The sequence below is a fragment of the Oncorhynchus nerka genome, linkage group LG9b (genome assembly GCF_034236695.1).
Source record: "Oncorhynchus nerka isolate Pitt River linkage group LG9b, Oner_Uvic_2.0, whole genome shotgun sequence".
Classification (NCBI taxonomy): Eukaryota; Metazoa; Chordata; class Actinopteri; order Salmoniformes; family Salmonidae; genus Oncorhynchus; species Oncorhynchus nerka.
In genome coordinates, this window is record NC_088424.1 from 51,572,328 (window position 1) to 51,587,145 (window position 14,818).

Here is a 14,818-nt window from a genome sequence, read left to right on the forward strand (position 1 = left end):
GACTCCAATGCTTCCCACAGTTGTGTCAAGTCGGCGGGATGTCCTTTGGTTGGTGGAACATTCTTCATACACACGGGAAACTATTGAGCATGAAAAACCCAGCAGCGTTGCAGTTCTTGACACAAGCCGGTGAGCCTGGCACCAACTACCCCTTTGTACTCAGTGTATAACAGAGGTAACAGCATTGGACATTCCACTCAGATAGAGACTCACTCACTGCATATTGGGCTATTGTTGTAACTGTAATTACCATTACATTAACACTACTGTAATTACTATTACATGAACACTACTGTAATTCAGTAACTACTGTAATTACTGTTACATTAACAGTACTGTAATTCAGTAACTACTGTAATTACTATTACATGAACACTACTGTAATTCAGTAACTACTGTAATTACTGTTACATTAACAGTACTGTAATTCAGTAACTACTGTAATTACTGTAAATCATAACTACTGTAATTACCAATTAACACTACTGTAATTCAGTAACTACTACAATTATTACATTAACACTACTGTATTTCAGTAACTACTGTAATTACTATTACATGAACACTACTGTAATTCAGTAACTATTAATTACTATTACATGAACACTACTGTAATTCAGTAACTACTGTAATTACTATTACATGAACACTACTGTAATTCAGTAACTACTGTAATTACTATTACATGAACACTACTGTAATTCAGTAACTACTGTAATTACGGTAATTACATTTAACACTACTGTAATTCAGTAACTACTGTAATTACCATTACATTAACACTACTGTAATTCAGTAACTAACTACTGTAATTACTATTAATTACTGTTACATTAACACTACTGTAATTCAGTAACTACTGTAATTACTGTAATTACATTAACACTACTGTAATTCAGTAACTACTGTAATTACCGTTACATTAACACTACTGTAAATCAGTAACTACTGTAATTACCATTACATTAACACTGTAATTACTGTGAAATTCTGTAACTACTGTAATTACCATTACATTAACACTACTGTAATTCTGTAACTACTGTAATTACCATTACATTAACAGTACTGTAATTCTGTAACTACTGTAATTACTATTACATTAAACTACTGTAATTACCGTAATTACCATTACATTAACACTACTGTAATTCTGTAACTACTGTAATTACCATTACATTAACAGTACTGTAATTCTGTAACTACTGTAATTACTATTACATTAACAGTACTGTAATTCTGTAACTACTGTAATTACTATTACATGAACACTACTGTAATTCAGTAACTACTGTAATTACTGTTACATTAACACTACTGTAATTCAGTAACTACTGTAATTACCGTTACATTAACACTACTGTAATTCAGTAACTACTGTAATTACCGTTACATTAACACTACTGTAAATCAGTAACTACTGTAATTACCATTACATTAACACTACTGTAATTACTATTACATGAACACTACTGTAATTCTGTAACTACTGTAATTACCATTACATTAACACTACTGTAATTCATTAACTACTGTAATTACTGTTACATTAACAGTACTGTAATTCTGTAACTACTGTAATTACTATTACATTAACACTACTGTAATTCTGTAACTACCGTAATTACCATTACATTAACACTACTGTAATTCTGTAACTACTGTAATTACCATTACATTAACAGTACTGTAATTCTGTAACTACTGTAATTACTATTACATTAACACTACTGTAATTCTGTAACTACTGTAATTACCATTACATTAACACTACTCTAATTACTATTACATGAACACTACTGTAATTCTGTAACTACTGTAATTACCATTACATTAACACTACTGTAATTCATTAACTACTGTAATTACTGTTACATTAACAGTACTGTAATTCTGTAACTACTCTAATTACTATTACATTAACAGTACTGTAATTCTGTAACTACTGTAATTAATATTACATTAACACTACTGTAATTCTGTAACTACTGTAATTAACATTACATTAACACTACTGTAATTCTGTAACTACTGTAATTACCATTACATGAACACTACTGTAATTCTGTAACTACTGCAATTACCATTACATTAACACTACTATAATTCTGTAACTACTGTAATTACTATTACATTAACACTACTGTAATTACCATTACATTAACAGTTTTTGAGATGAGACGTGTGCTCAAAACTAAATAGGGAATAGGGTGCCATTTGGGATGAAGATGAGGTTTGTCCTCAGAGCACTGCGGTTGAGTTGGGATCATTCTCCCGTTCTGTCAGAGCCAGAGACATATGAATGACTTAACATCCTTCACTCTGACTCTGACTCACACACACACACACACACACACACACACACACACACACACACACACACACACACACACACACACACACACACACACACACACACACACACACACACACACACACACACACACACACACACACACACACACACACACACACACACACACACACACACACACACACACACACACACACACACACACACACACACACACACACACACACACACACACACACACACACATCCAACCACAGCCAACCACAGCCATTTACAGCAGCTAAATCTATTCATAGCTTTACAGCTTCAGTTCAGGTGAACAGAATGACAGATTGATGTCGTAAGTCGTAGGGGATCAGTGACATCGGAGAAGAAATAACATTCATTCAGTGTTTTGTCTGGGATTGATTATAAGCGTGTGATGTCTGTAGAATGGCTCCCCAATCCTTTCCCTCTCGCCTCTCTGAATGATCCAATGAGAGGGCAGGAGAAGCAGAGCAGTGTAGTGTTCATCATGATTGATCCTGGTACTCTTAATTGTATTGATCCTGTAGTTAGTTACTGGTCTCGGGAATGTGAGGTGGGCTTCTCAGGGTCCGAGATGTTTGATCTCACCAGGGAAACATTACTATCAACATCCGGCGCCGACAGAGATGGCCGCCTCGCTTCGCGTTCCTAGGAAACTATGCAGTTTTTTGTTTTTTTACGTGTTATTTCTTACATTAGTACCCCAGGTCATCTTAGGTTTCATTACATACAGTCGAGAAGAACTACTGAATATAAGATCAGCGTCAACTCACCATCAGTACGACCAAGAATATGTTTTTCGCGACGCGGATCCTGTGTTCTGCATTTCAAACAGGACAACGGGAATGGATCCCATGCAGCGACCCAAAAAAACGACTCCGAAAAAGAGGGAAACGAGGCGGTCTTCTGGTCAGACTCCGGAGACGGGCACACCGTGCACCACTCCCTAGCATTCTTCTTGCCAATGTCCAGTCTCTTGACAACAAGGTTGATGAAATCCGAGCAAGGGTAGCATTCCAGAGGGACATCAGAGACTGTAACGTTCTTTGCTTCACGGAAACATGGCTCACTGGAGAGACGCTATCCGAGGCGGTGCAGCCAACGGGTTTCTCCACGCATCGCGCCGACAGAAACAAACACCTTTCTGGTAAGAAGAGGGGCGGGGGTGTATGCCTTATGGCGAACGAGACATGGTGTGATGAAAGAAACATACAGGAACTCAAATCCTTCTGTTCACCTGATTTAGAATTCCTCACAATCAAATGTAGATCGCATTATCTACCAAGAGAATTCTCTTCGATTATAATCAAAGCCTTATATATCCCCCCCAAGCAGACACATCGACTCTGAACAAACTTTATTTAACTCTTTGCAAACTGGAAACCATTTATCCGGAGGCTGCATTCATTGTAGCTGGGGATTTTAAAAAGGCTAATCTGAAAACAAGACTCCCTAAATTTGATCAGCATATCGATTGCGCAACCAGGGGTGGAAAAACCTTGGGATCATTGTTACTCTAACTTCTACGACGCATATAAGGCCCTGCCCCCCTTTCGGAAAAGCTGACCACGACTCCATTTTGTTGATCCCTGCCTACAGACAGAAACTAAAACAAGAGGCTCCCACGCTGAGGTCTGTCCAACGCTGGTCCGACCAAGCTGACTCCACACTCCAAGACTGCTTCCATCACGTGGACTGGGATATGTTTCGAATACGCTGATTCGGTGTTCGTTGAAGATGTCGTTCCCATAGCAACGATTAAAACATTCCCTAACCAGAAACCGTGGATTGATGGCAGCATTCGCGTGAAACTGAAAGCGCGAACCACTGCTTTTAATCAGGGCAAGGTGTCTGGTAACATGACCGAATACAAACAGTGCAGCTATTCCCTCCGCAAGGCTATCAAACAAGCTAAGCGTCAGTACAGAGACAAAGTAGAATCTCAATTCAACGGCTCAGACACAAGAGGCATGTGGCAGGGTCTACAGTCAATCACGGACTATAAGAAGAAATCCAGCCCAGTCACGGACCAGGATGTCTTGCTCCCAGGCAGACTAAATAACTTTTTTGCCCGCTTTGAGGACAATACAGTGCCACTGACACGGCCTGCAACGAAAACATGTGGTCTCTCCTTCACTGCAGCCGAGGTGAGTAAGACATTTAAACGTGTTAACCCTCGCAAGGCTGCAGGCCCAGACGGCATCCCCAGCCGCGCCCTCAGAGCATGCGCAGACCAGCTGGCCGGTGTGTTTACGGACATATTCAATCAATCCCTATACCAGTCTGCTGTTCCCACATGCTTCAAGAGGGCCACCATTGTTCCTGTTCCCAAGAAAGCTAAGGTAACTGAGCTAAACGACTACCGCCCTGTAGCACTCACTTCCGTCATCATGAAGTGCTTTGAGAGACTAGTCAAGGACCATATCACCTCCACCCTACCTGACACCCTAGACCCACTCCAATTTGCTTACCGCCCAAATATGTCCACAGACGATGAAATCTCAACCACACTGCACACTGCCCTAACCCATCTGGACAAGAGGAATACCTATGTGAGAATGCTGTTCATCGACTACAGCTCGGCATTCAACACCATAGTACCCTCCAAGCTCGTCATCAAGCTCGAGACCCTGGGTCTCGACCCCGCCCTGTGCAACTGGGTACTGGACTTCCTGACGGGCCGCCCACAGGTGGTGAGGGTAGGCAACAACATCTCCTCCCCGCTGATCCTCAACACTGGGGCCCCACAAGGGTGCGTTCTGAGCCCTCTCCTGTACTCCCTGTTCACCCAAGACTGCGTGGCCACGCACGCCTCCAACTCAATCATCAAGTTTGCGGACGACACAACAGTGGTAGGCTTGATTACCAACAACGACGAGACGGCCTACAGGGAGGAGGTGAGGGCCCTCGGAGTGTGGTGTCAGGAAAATAACCTAACCTCACACTCAACGTCAACAAAACTAAGGAGATGATTGTGGACTTCAGGAAACAGCAGAGGGAACACCCCCCTATCCACATCGATGGAACAGTAGTGGAGAGGGTAGCAAGTTTTAAGTTCCTCGGCATACACATCACAGACAAACTGAACTGGTCCACTCACACAGACAGCATCGTGAAGAAGGCGCAGCAGCGCCTCTTCAACCTCAGGAGGCTGAAGAAATTCGGCTTGTCACCAAAAGCACTCACAAACTTCTACAGATGCACAATCGAGAGCATCCTGGCGGGCTGTATCACCGCCTGGTACGGCAACTGCTCCACCTCAACCGTAAGGCTCTCCAGAGGGTAGTGAGGTCTGCACAACGCATCACCGGGGCAAACTACCTGCCCTCCAGGACACCTACACCACCCAATGTTACAGGAAGGCCATAAAGATCATCAAGGACATCAACCACCCGAGCCACTGCCTGTTCACCCGCTATCATCCAGAAGGCGAGGTCAGTACAGGTGCATCAAAGCTGGGACCGAGAGACTGAAAAACAGCTTCTATCTCAAGGCCATCAGACTGTTAAACAGCCACCACTAACATTGAGTGGCTGCTGCCACACACTGACACTGACACTGCCTCAACTCCAGCCACTTTAATAATGGGAATTGATGGGAAATGATGTAAATATATCACTAGCCACTTTAAACAATGCTACCTTATATAATGTTACTTACCCTACATTATTCATCTCATATGCATACGTATATACTGTACCCTATATCATCGACTGCATCCTTATGTAATACATGTATCACTAGCCACTTTAACTATGCCACTTTGTTTACATACTCATCTCATATGTATATACTGTACTCGATACCATCTACTGTATCTTGCCTATGCTGCTCTGTACCATCACTCATTCATATATCATATGTACATATTCTTTATCCCCTTATACTGTGTATAAGACAGTAGTTTTGGAATTGTTAGTTAGATTACTTGTTGGTTATTACTGCATTGTCGGAACTAGAAGCACAAGCATTTCGCTACACTCGCATTAACATCTGCTAACCATGTGTATGTGACATTTTTCTTTTATTTGATTTGATTTGATATCTGTTATTACCACACAACCAGTTTAATGAACCAATCTCTGTGCCTCACGGCTACCTCATCTCTGTACCTCACGGCTACCTCATCTCTGTACCTCACGGCTACCTCATCTCTGTACCTCATCTCTGTGCCTCACGGCTACCTCATCTCTGTACCTCACGGCTACCTCATCTCTGTACCTCACGGCTACCTCATCTCTGTACCTCACGGCTACCTCATCTCTGTACCTCACGGCTACCTCATCTCTGTACCCCATCTCTGTGCCTCACGGCTACCTCATCTCTGTACCTCACGGCTACCTCATCTCTGTCATCCTCACGGCTACCTCATCTCTGTACCTCACGGCTACCTCATCTCTCATCCTCTGTACCTCACGGCTACCTCATCTCTGTACCTCCACTACCTCATGGCTACCTCATCTCTGTACCTCACGGCTACCTCATCTCTGTACCTCATCTCAGTACCTCATGGCTACCTCATCTCTGTACCCTCATGGCTACCTCATCTCTGTACCTCACGGCTACCTCATCTCTGTACCTCACGGCTACCTCATCTCTGTACCTCACGGGCTACCTCTTCGGCTACCTCATCTCTGTACCTCACGGCTACCTCATCTCTGTACCTCACGGCTACCTCCTCATCTCTGTACCTCACGGCTACCTCATCTCTGTACCTCACGGCTACCTCATCTCTGTACCTCAGCTGCCTCATCTCTGTACCTCATGGCTACCTCATCTCTGTACCTCACGGCTACCTCATCTCTGTACCCTCACGGCTACCTCATCTCTACCTCACGGCTACCTCATCTCTGTACCTACCTCATCTCTGTACCTCACGGCTACCTCATCTCTGTACCTCACGGCTACCCTCATCTCTGCACCTCACGGCTACCTCATCTCTGTACCTACCTCATGGCTACCTCATCTCTGTACCTCATCATCTCTGTACCTCACGGCTACCTCATCTCTGTACCTCACACACATACAATTATCTATAAGGTCTCTCAGTCAAGTAGTGAATTTCAAACTCAGATTCAACCACAAAGTCCAGGGAGGTTTTCAATGTTTCACAAAGAAGGGCACCTATTTTTTAAATATTTTTATATATACCCCTTTTTCTCCCTAATTTCGTGGTATCTAATTGGTAGTTGCAGTCTTGTCTCATCGCTGCAACTCCGTACGGACTCTGGAGAGGCGAGGTCGAGAGCCGTGCATCCTCCAGAACATAAAGCTTCCTGACACAACGCCCACTTAACCCGGAAGCCAGCCGCACCAATGTGTCGGAGGAAACACCGTACACCTGGCGACAGTGTCAGCGTGCACTGCGCCGGGCCCGCCACAGGAGTCGCTAGAGCGTGATGGGACAAGGAAATCCCTGCCAGCCAAACCTGTTTTTTCACGACTTCCGCCGAAGTCGGTTCCTCTCCTTGTTCAGGCGGCGTTCAGCGGTCGCCGTCACCGGTCTTCTAGCCATCACCGATCCACCTTTAATTTTCCATTTGTTTTGTCTTGTTTTCCCACACACCTGGTTTACATTTCCCTCATTACTTGTTGTGTATTTAACCCTCTGTTCCCCCCATGCCTGTGTGTGTAATTGTTTATTGTCAAGGTTGGCACGCTTCCAGCTGGTTTGCGCTGGGTTTTGTTTCGTACCTGTGCTTTGTGGCAGCCGGTACTTTGTACTTGGTTGTTGTACTTTGTGCTGCCTCACTGTATTATGATTGTCTCAGTAAAGTGCTTTGTCCGTTCATCTCTGCTCTCCTGCGCCTGACTTCCATGCACCAGCTACACCCACCCTCTTGACACCCGGATGAAGCTGGGCCAATTGTGCAGAGCCCTATGGGGTCTCCCGGTCGCGGCTGGCTGCGACAGAGCCTGGACCAGAACCAAGATGGCACAGCTAGCACTGTGATGCAGTGTCTTAGACCACTGCCCCACTAAAAGAGACCCACCTATTGGTAGTTTCAGGGTTGAATGGCTGTGATGGGAGAAAACTGAGGATGGATCAACAACATTGTAGTTACTCCACAATACTAACCTAAATGACAGAGTGAAAAAAGAAGGAAGCCTGTACAGAATACAAATATTCCAAAACATGCTTCCTGTTTGCAAAAAACGTACTTGGTTGCATGTTCAAATCCCCGAGCTGACAAGGTACAAAATTCGTCGCTCTGCCCCCTTGAACAGGCAGTTAACCACTGTTCCTAGGCCGTCATTGAAAATAAGAATTTGTTCTTAACTGACTTGCCTAGTTAAATAAAGGTTAAATAAATAAAATAAACTAAAGTCAAATAGAAAAAACATGGCAAAGAAATGAACTTTTTGTCCTGAATACTGTTGTATCTTCTTGTCTTAGAAATACTAAGTGGTCACGTAGCCTTGGATACAATAAACACCACATCCCCTTTGTCAAGGTATACCCTTTACAAGATTAAACCATGACAATTACAATAACAATTCTCTATAAATCCTGGTTACCTCTTTGCGTTGTGAACACTGCATTTCAATAACACATTTCTACTTCCTCAATCAGCTTCTGAGGAGCTTTTACTTCTCTACCCGAACCGTCTCATTTCAACAGGCTGCCCTGGTGGGTCTAATACAGGAGTGTCTGGGCTTCCTACCTGACCGTCTCATTTCAACAGGCTGCCCTGGTGGGTCTGACACAGGAGTGTGTGGACTTCTCTACCCGACCGTCTCAATACAACAACCTGCCCTGGTGGGTCTGACACAGGAGTGTCTGGGCTTCTCTACCTGACCGTCTCCAATACAACAACCTGCCCTGGTGGGTCTGACACAGAGTGTCTGGGCTTCTCTACCTGACCGTCTCATTTCAACAACCTGCCTGGTGGGTCTGACACAGGAGTGTCTGGGCTTCTCTACCTGACCGACTCATTTCAACAACCTGCCCTGGTGGGTCTGATACAGGAGTGTCTGGGGCTTCTCTACCTGACCGTCTCATTTCAACAACCTGCCCTGGTGGGTCTGACACAGGAGTGTGTGGACTCTCTACCCGACCGTCTCTTTTCAACAACCTGTCCTGGTGGGTCTGACACAGGAGTGTGTGGACTTCTCACCCGACCGTCTCTTTTCAACAACCTGTCCTGGTGGGTCTGACACAGGAGTGTCTAGGCTTCTCTACCTGACCGTCTCAATACAACAACCTGCCCTGGTGGGTCTGACACAAGAGTGTCTGGGCTTCTCTACCCTGACCGCCTCAATACAACAACCTGCCCTGGTGGGTCTGACACAAGAGTGTCTGAGCTTCTCTACCCGACCGTCTCATTACAACAACCTGCCCTGGTGGGTCTGACACAGGAGTGTCTGGGCTTGATGTTGTCTGGCCTGTAATGTCACTCTCTTGCCTGTCTGTTTGCTCACACAGGTAGATGTAACAGTGTCTCCTATTTCTCCTGTATTTAAATAGATTTTTAAACCTTTATTTATACAGGTTTTCTCATTGAGAGAACATCTCTTTTCAAGAGACCTGCTTTGTAACTCCCTCCAGGTGTCATTACATCATGTGACCTGGTTGCCACTGTTTCATGTATTTTCACCCCTATCATGTGACCTGGTTGCCACTGTTTTCATGTATTTTCACCCTATCATGAGCCTGGTTGCCACTGTTTTCATGTATTTTCACCTATCATGTGACCTGGTTGCCACTGTTTTCATGTTTTTCGTGTATTTTCACCCTATCATGTGACCTGGTTGCCACTGTTTTCATGTATTTTCACCCTATCATGTGACCTGGTTGCCACTGTTTCATGTTTTCATGTATTTTCACCCCTATCGTGTGACCTGGTTGCCACCATGTTTTTCATGCATTTTCACTATCATGTGACCTGAGTGCACTGAGCACATTGGACCCTTTGTCACAGTACCTTTTCTGTTCCCTCTCTCCTCTCCGTTTGATAAGGATCACCTTGTCGCCCTTCTCTGTTTCTAGGACGACTGGCAACCTAGTTTTATTTGTTTCCTGTTGAACAACAGCTCTGCAGGAGACAGACCGTGTTTTGATGGAGTAGCCATGTAGATCTCAGATCTGTCTTTGAGTCGAGCTATTCTTAAGCAGAAGTTTCACTGTTTTGATGCCATTCCGACAACTCCATTAATGACTGTGGGTACAGTGGGCTGGATGTCATATGTTTGAACCTGAACAGCTGAACTGTGAGGTGTTGTCCGTACAGGCTACCTCCTGAGTCCCCATTATAAGCGATGAATGACTTCATGTGAGTTATCACCTGAAAAGCAGCAAGTGTCCTTCAGCAAAGCTCTCTGGGTAATGAGTAATAGTCCATCAGTAGAACATAGAGAGGAGACGAGCGAGATGTTCTCTCCCTCAAAGAGACAAGAGATGTTCTATTCTCTATTTGCCCACATAGTTAACCATATCTAGAACCTTTGTACACCCTCTTGATCAGTAGGCGGTGGCATGTTCTTGATGGCCATCACCTTTGCTCTGATCTATCTGAACACTTTCACATGTTCAGAAGGTTTTCACCCTGAAGGTTATTTGCTCCATGTCTTTCTGAATTCACCAAAATGACTTGTTTACACTCCATGTCATTAGTCAGCTAGCACTGCAAAATGACTCAGTTAAATACACTGCATGCTCAGTTAGCCAGCTGGCACTGTTAAAACACTAGTTAAATACACTGCAAATGACGCTCACGCATTAGCCAGCTGGCACTGCCGGCGACTAGTTAAATACACTGCATGCTCCGTTAGCCAGCTGGCACTGCAAAATGACTAGTTACATACACTGCATGCTCCGTTAGCCAGCTAGCACTGCAAACGATCAGTTAAATACACTGCATGCTCCGTTAGCCAGCTAGCACTGCAAAACACTAGTTACATGGCACCATGCTCCGTTAGCCAGCTACACTGCAAAATGACTAGTTACATACATACTGCATGTCCGTTAGCCAGCTAGCACTGCAAAGCGACTAGTTACATACACTGCATGCTCGTTTGCCAGCTGGCACTGCAAAATGACTAGTTACATACACTGCATGCTCCGTTAGCCAGCTAGCACTGCAAAGCGACTAGTTAAATACACTGCATGTTCCGTTAGCCAGCTAACATTGCAAAAGCGACTAGTTACATACACTGCATGCTCCGTTAGCCAGCTAGCACTGCAAAACGACTCAGTTACATACACACTGCATGCTCCGTTAGCAAAATGCTAGTTACACTGCAAAGCGACTAGTTACATACACTGCAACTCCGTTAGCCAGCTAGCACTGCAAAGCGACTAGTACACACTGCATGCTCCGTTAGCCAGCTAACACTGCAAAATGACTAGTTACATACACTGCATGCTCCGTTAGCCAGCTAGCACTGCAAAAGCGACTAGTTACATACACTGCATGCCTCCGTTAGCCAGCTAGCACTGCAAATGACTAGTTACATATACTGCATGCTCCGTTAGCCAGCTGGCACTGCACTGCAAACGACTTTGCCAGCGAGTTAAATACACTGCATGTTCGTTAGCCAGCAGTATTGCAAACGACTAGATTACATACACTGCATTGCTCCGTTAGCCAACTAGCACTGCAAAACGACTAGTTACACTTACACTGCATGCTCCGTTAGCCAGCTATACTGCAAAACGACTCAGTTACATACACTGCACGCTCCGTTAGCCAGCTAGCACTGCAAAGCGACTGATTACATACACACTGCATGCTCCGTTAGCCAGCTAACACAAAAACGACTAGTTGCATAGCACTGCATGCTCCGTTCGCCAGCTAGCACTGCAAGCGACTAGTTACATACACACTGCATGTCTGCCGTTAGCCAACTAGCACTGCAAAACGACTAGTTACATACACACACTGCATGCTCCGTTAGCCAGCTAACACTGCAAAGCGACTAGTTACATACACTGCACGCTCCGTTAGCTTCCAGCATGGTTGTTTTTACCTCAGTCTGCGTTAGTCCTGGCGGCTGAGTTAGCTAATGTTAAGCTAGTTGACGTGGCAAACCTCTTGGCGCCGATCAGCATTTCAGCAAACTTGATGGATGAGTCAAAGGAGAATCCAGCCACCATGTTGTATCTTCTCATCTAAGAAAAACTAAAGAAAAACAACTGTTCTTTGAAAAACATAAGTCCTTCTTTATTCAAGTTAACCGGAGCCGTATCAAGTATCAAGCATCGATCCTGAGATCTCCCATCACTATCTCCCATGGTGATGGGCTGAATCATGTTATGGGTATGATTGTCATTGGCAAGGACTAGGGAGCTTTTAGGATAAAATAAACAAAATAGAGGTAGCACAAGTAAAATCCTAGACGAAAACCTGGTTCAGTCTCCATTTCCAACAGGTACCAAGAGACAAACTCCTTTCAGCAGGACAATAACCTACAACCCAGGGCCAGCTCTACACTGGAGATGGTAGCCAAGGCGACAGTGATTGTTCCCTGAGCGGCCGAGTTACAGTTTTGGACTTAAACCTACTTGAAAATCTATGGGCAAAGACTTGAAAACGCCCTAGATCACAATACATAAACAGCAATCAGTCAAAATAATGAAACAATCGTCAGAATCAAATGTGAATCAGACAGTGGGGCCACTAGCTGGCCGAAGGTTTAAATCAACGTTTCAGATCGTGGTGTGGATTAAAATGTGTATTGACAGTGACACAATAGCGAGATCACATTCCGTCATGGCCGACAACCATGACCTTCCTTGTCAGCCATAGGAAGTAAAAATGGCCATTAATAAATAATAAGCGAGTATTGCATTTGCAGCTCCTGAACTAATAAAAACATTTAAAACATTGTTTTTAAACATGACCTCGAATCCAGCTCCTGCAGCTCGTGGCCCAGCTACAGCTTTATTGATATTGCTAGTCCCGTGGGTGGATTCCGTTTTGCAGGTTGAAACGGGTGCATTCCAGGTGGACTTCATTGCTTCTTAATTTATTGGTTAGTTAATGTAATAGATTAGCTTAATTGGTTCAAATTATCTGATAATTTATTGGCCTCTACTTTTTTACAAATCACTACTGCAGGTCTGCGCATCTCTGTTCCTAGAGAGCGAACATCCTGCAGGTTTTGGCTTAAACACAGTAGTAACTAACGTGATGAACGTATCACCCAGTTAGTTAGGTAGATAGAGAAAGGGTTTGAACAAAAACCTAAACTTCCATTCAAACCCAGAATCCTATACTGATTTCTCCAGACTTCCAAGACAAGATTTGGAAGGATGGCCACGGGAGGCTAGTGCTGAACATATTGGAAGGATGGCCACGAGGCTAGTGCTGAACATATTGGAAGGATGGCCACGCCAGGCTAGTGTTGAACATATTGGAAGGATGGCCACGGGAGGCTAGTGTTGAACATATTGGAAGGATGGCCACTAGGCTAGTGTTGATGGCTACATAGTGTTGAACATATTGAAGGATGGCCACGCGAGGCTAGTGCTGAAGATATTGGAAGGATACGCGAGGCTTAGTGGTGAACGATTGGAAGATGGCCAAGCCAGGCTAGTGGTGAACATATTGGAAGGATGGCCAAGCCAGGCTAGTGTTGAACATATTGGAAGGATGGCCAAGCCAGGCTAGTGGTGAACATATTGGAAGGATGGCCACGCCAGGCAATTGTTGAACATATTGAAGGATGGCCACGCCAGGCTAGTGGTGAACATATTGGAAGGATGGCCACAGGAGGCTAGTGTTGAACATATTGGAAGGGATGGCCACGCGTGAGGCTGGTGTTAAACATATTGGAAGGATGGCCCACCTTGAGGCTGTGTTAAACATATTGGAAGGATGTACCTTGAGGCTAGTGCTGAACATATTGGAAGGATGGCCACGGAGGCTAGTGTTAAACATATTGGAAGGATGGCCACGCGAGGCTAGTGTTAAACATATTGGAAGGATGGCCACGCGAGGCTAGTGTTAAACATATTGGAAGGATGGCCACGCGAGGCTAGTGTTAAACATATTGGAAGGATGGCCACGCGAGGCTAGTGGTGAACATATTGGAAGGATGGCCACGCGAGGCTAGTGTTGAACATATTGGAAGGATGGCTGACAGTGAGGCTAGTGCTGAACATATTGGAAGGATGGCCACGCCAGGCTAGTGTTGAACATATTGGAAGGATGGCCACGCGAGGCTAGTGTTGAACATATTGGAAGGATGGCCACGCGAGGCTAGTGTTGAACATATTGGAAGGATGGCCACAGGAGGCTAGTGTTAAACATATTGGAAGGATGGCCACGCGAGGCTAGTGTTGAACATATTGGAAGGATGGCCACGGGAGGCTAGTGTTGAACATATTGGAAGGATGGCCACGGGAGACTAGTGTTGAACATATTGGAAGGATGGCCACGCGAGGCTAGTGTTGAACATATTGGAAGGATGGCCACGGGAGGCTAGTGCTGAACATATTGGAAGGATGGCCACGCGAGGCTAGTGGTGAACATA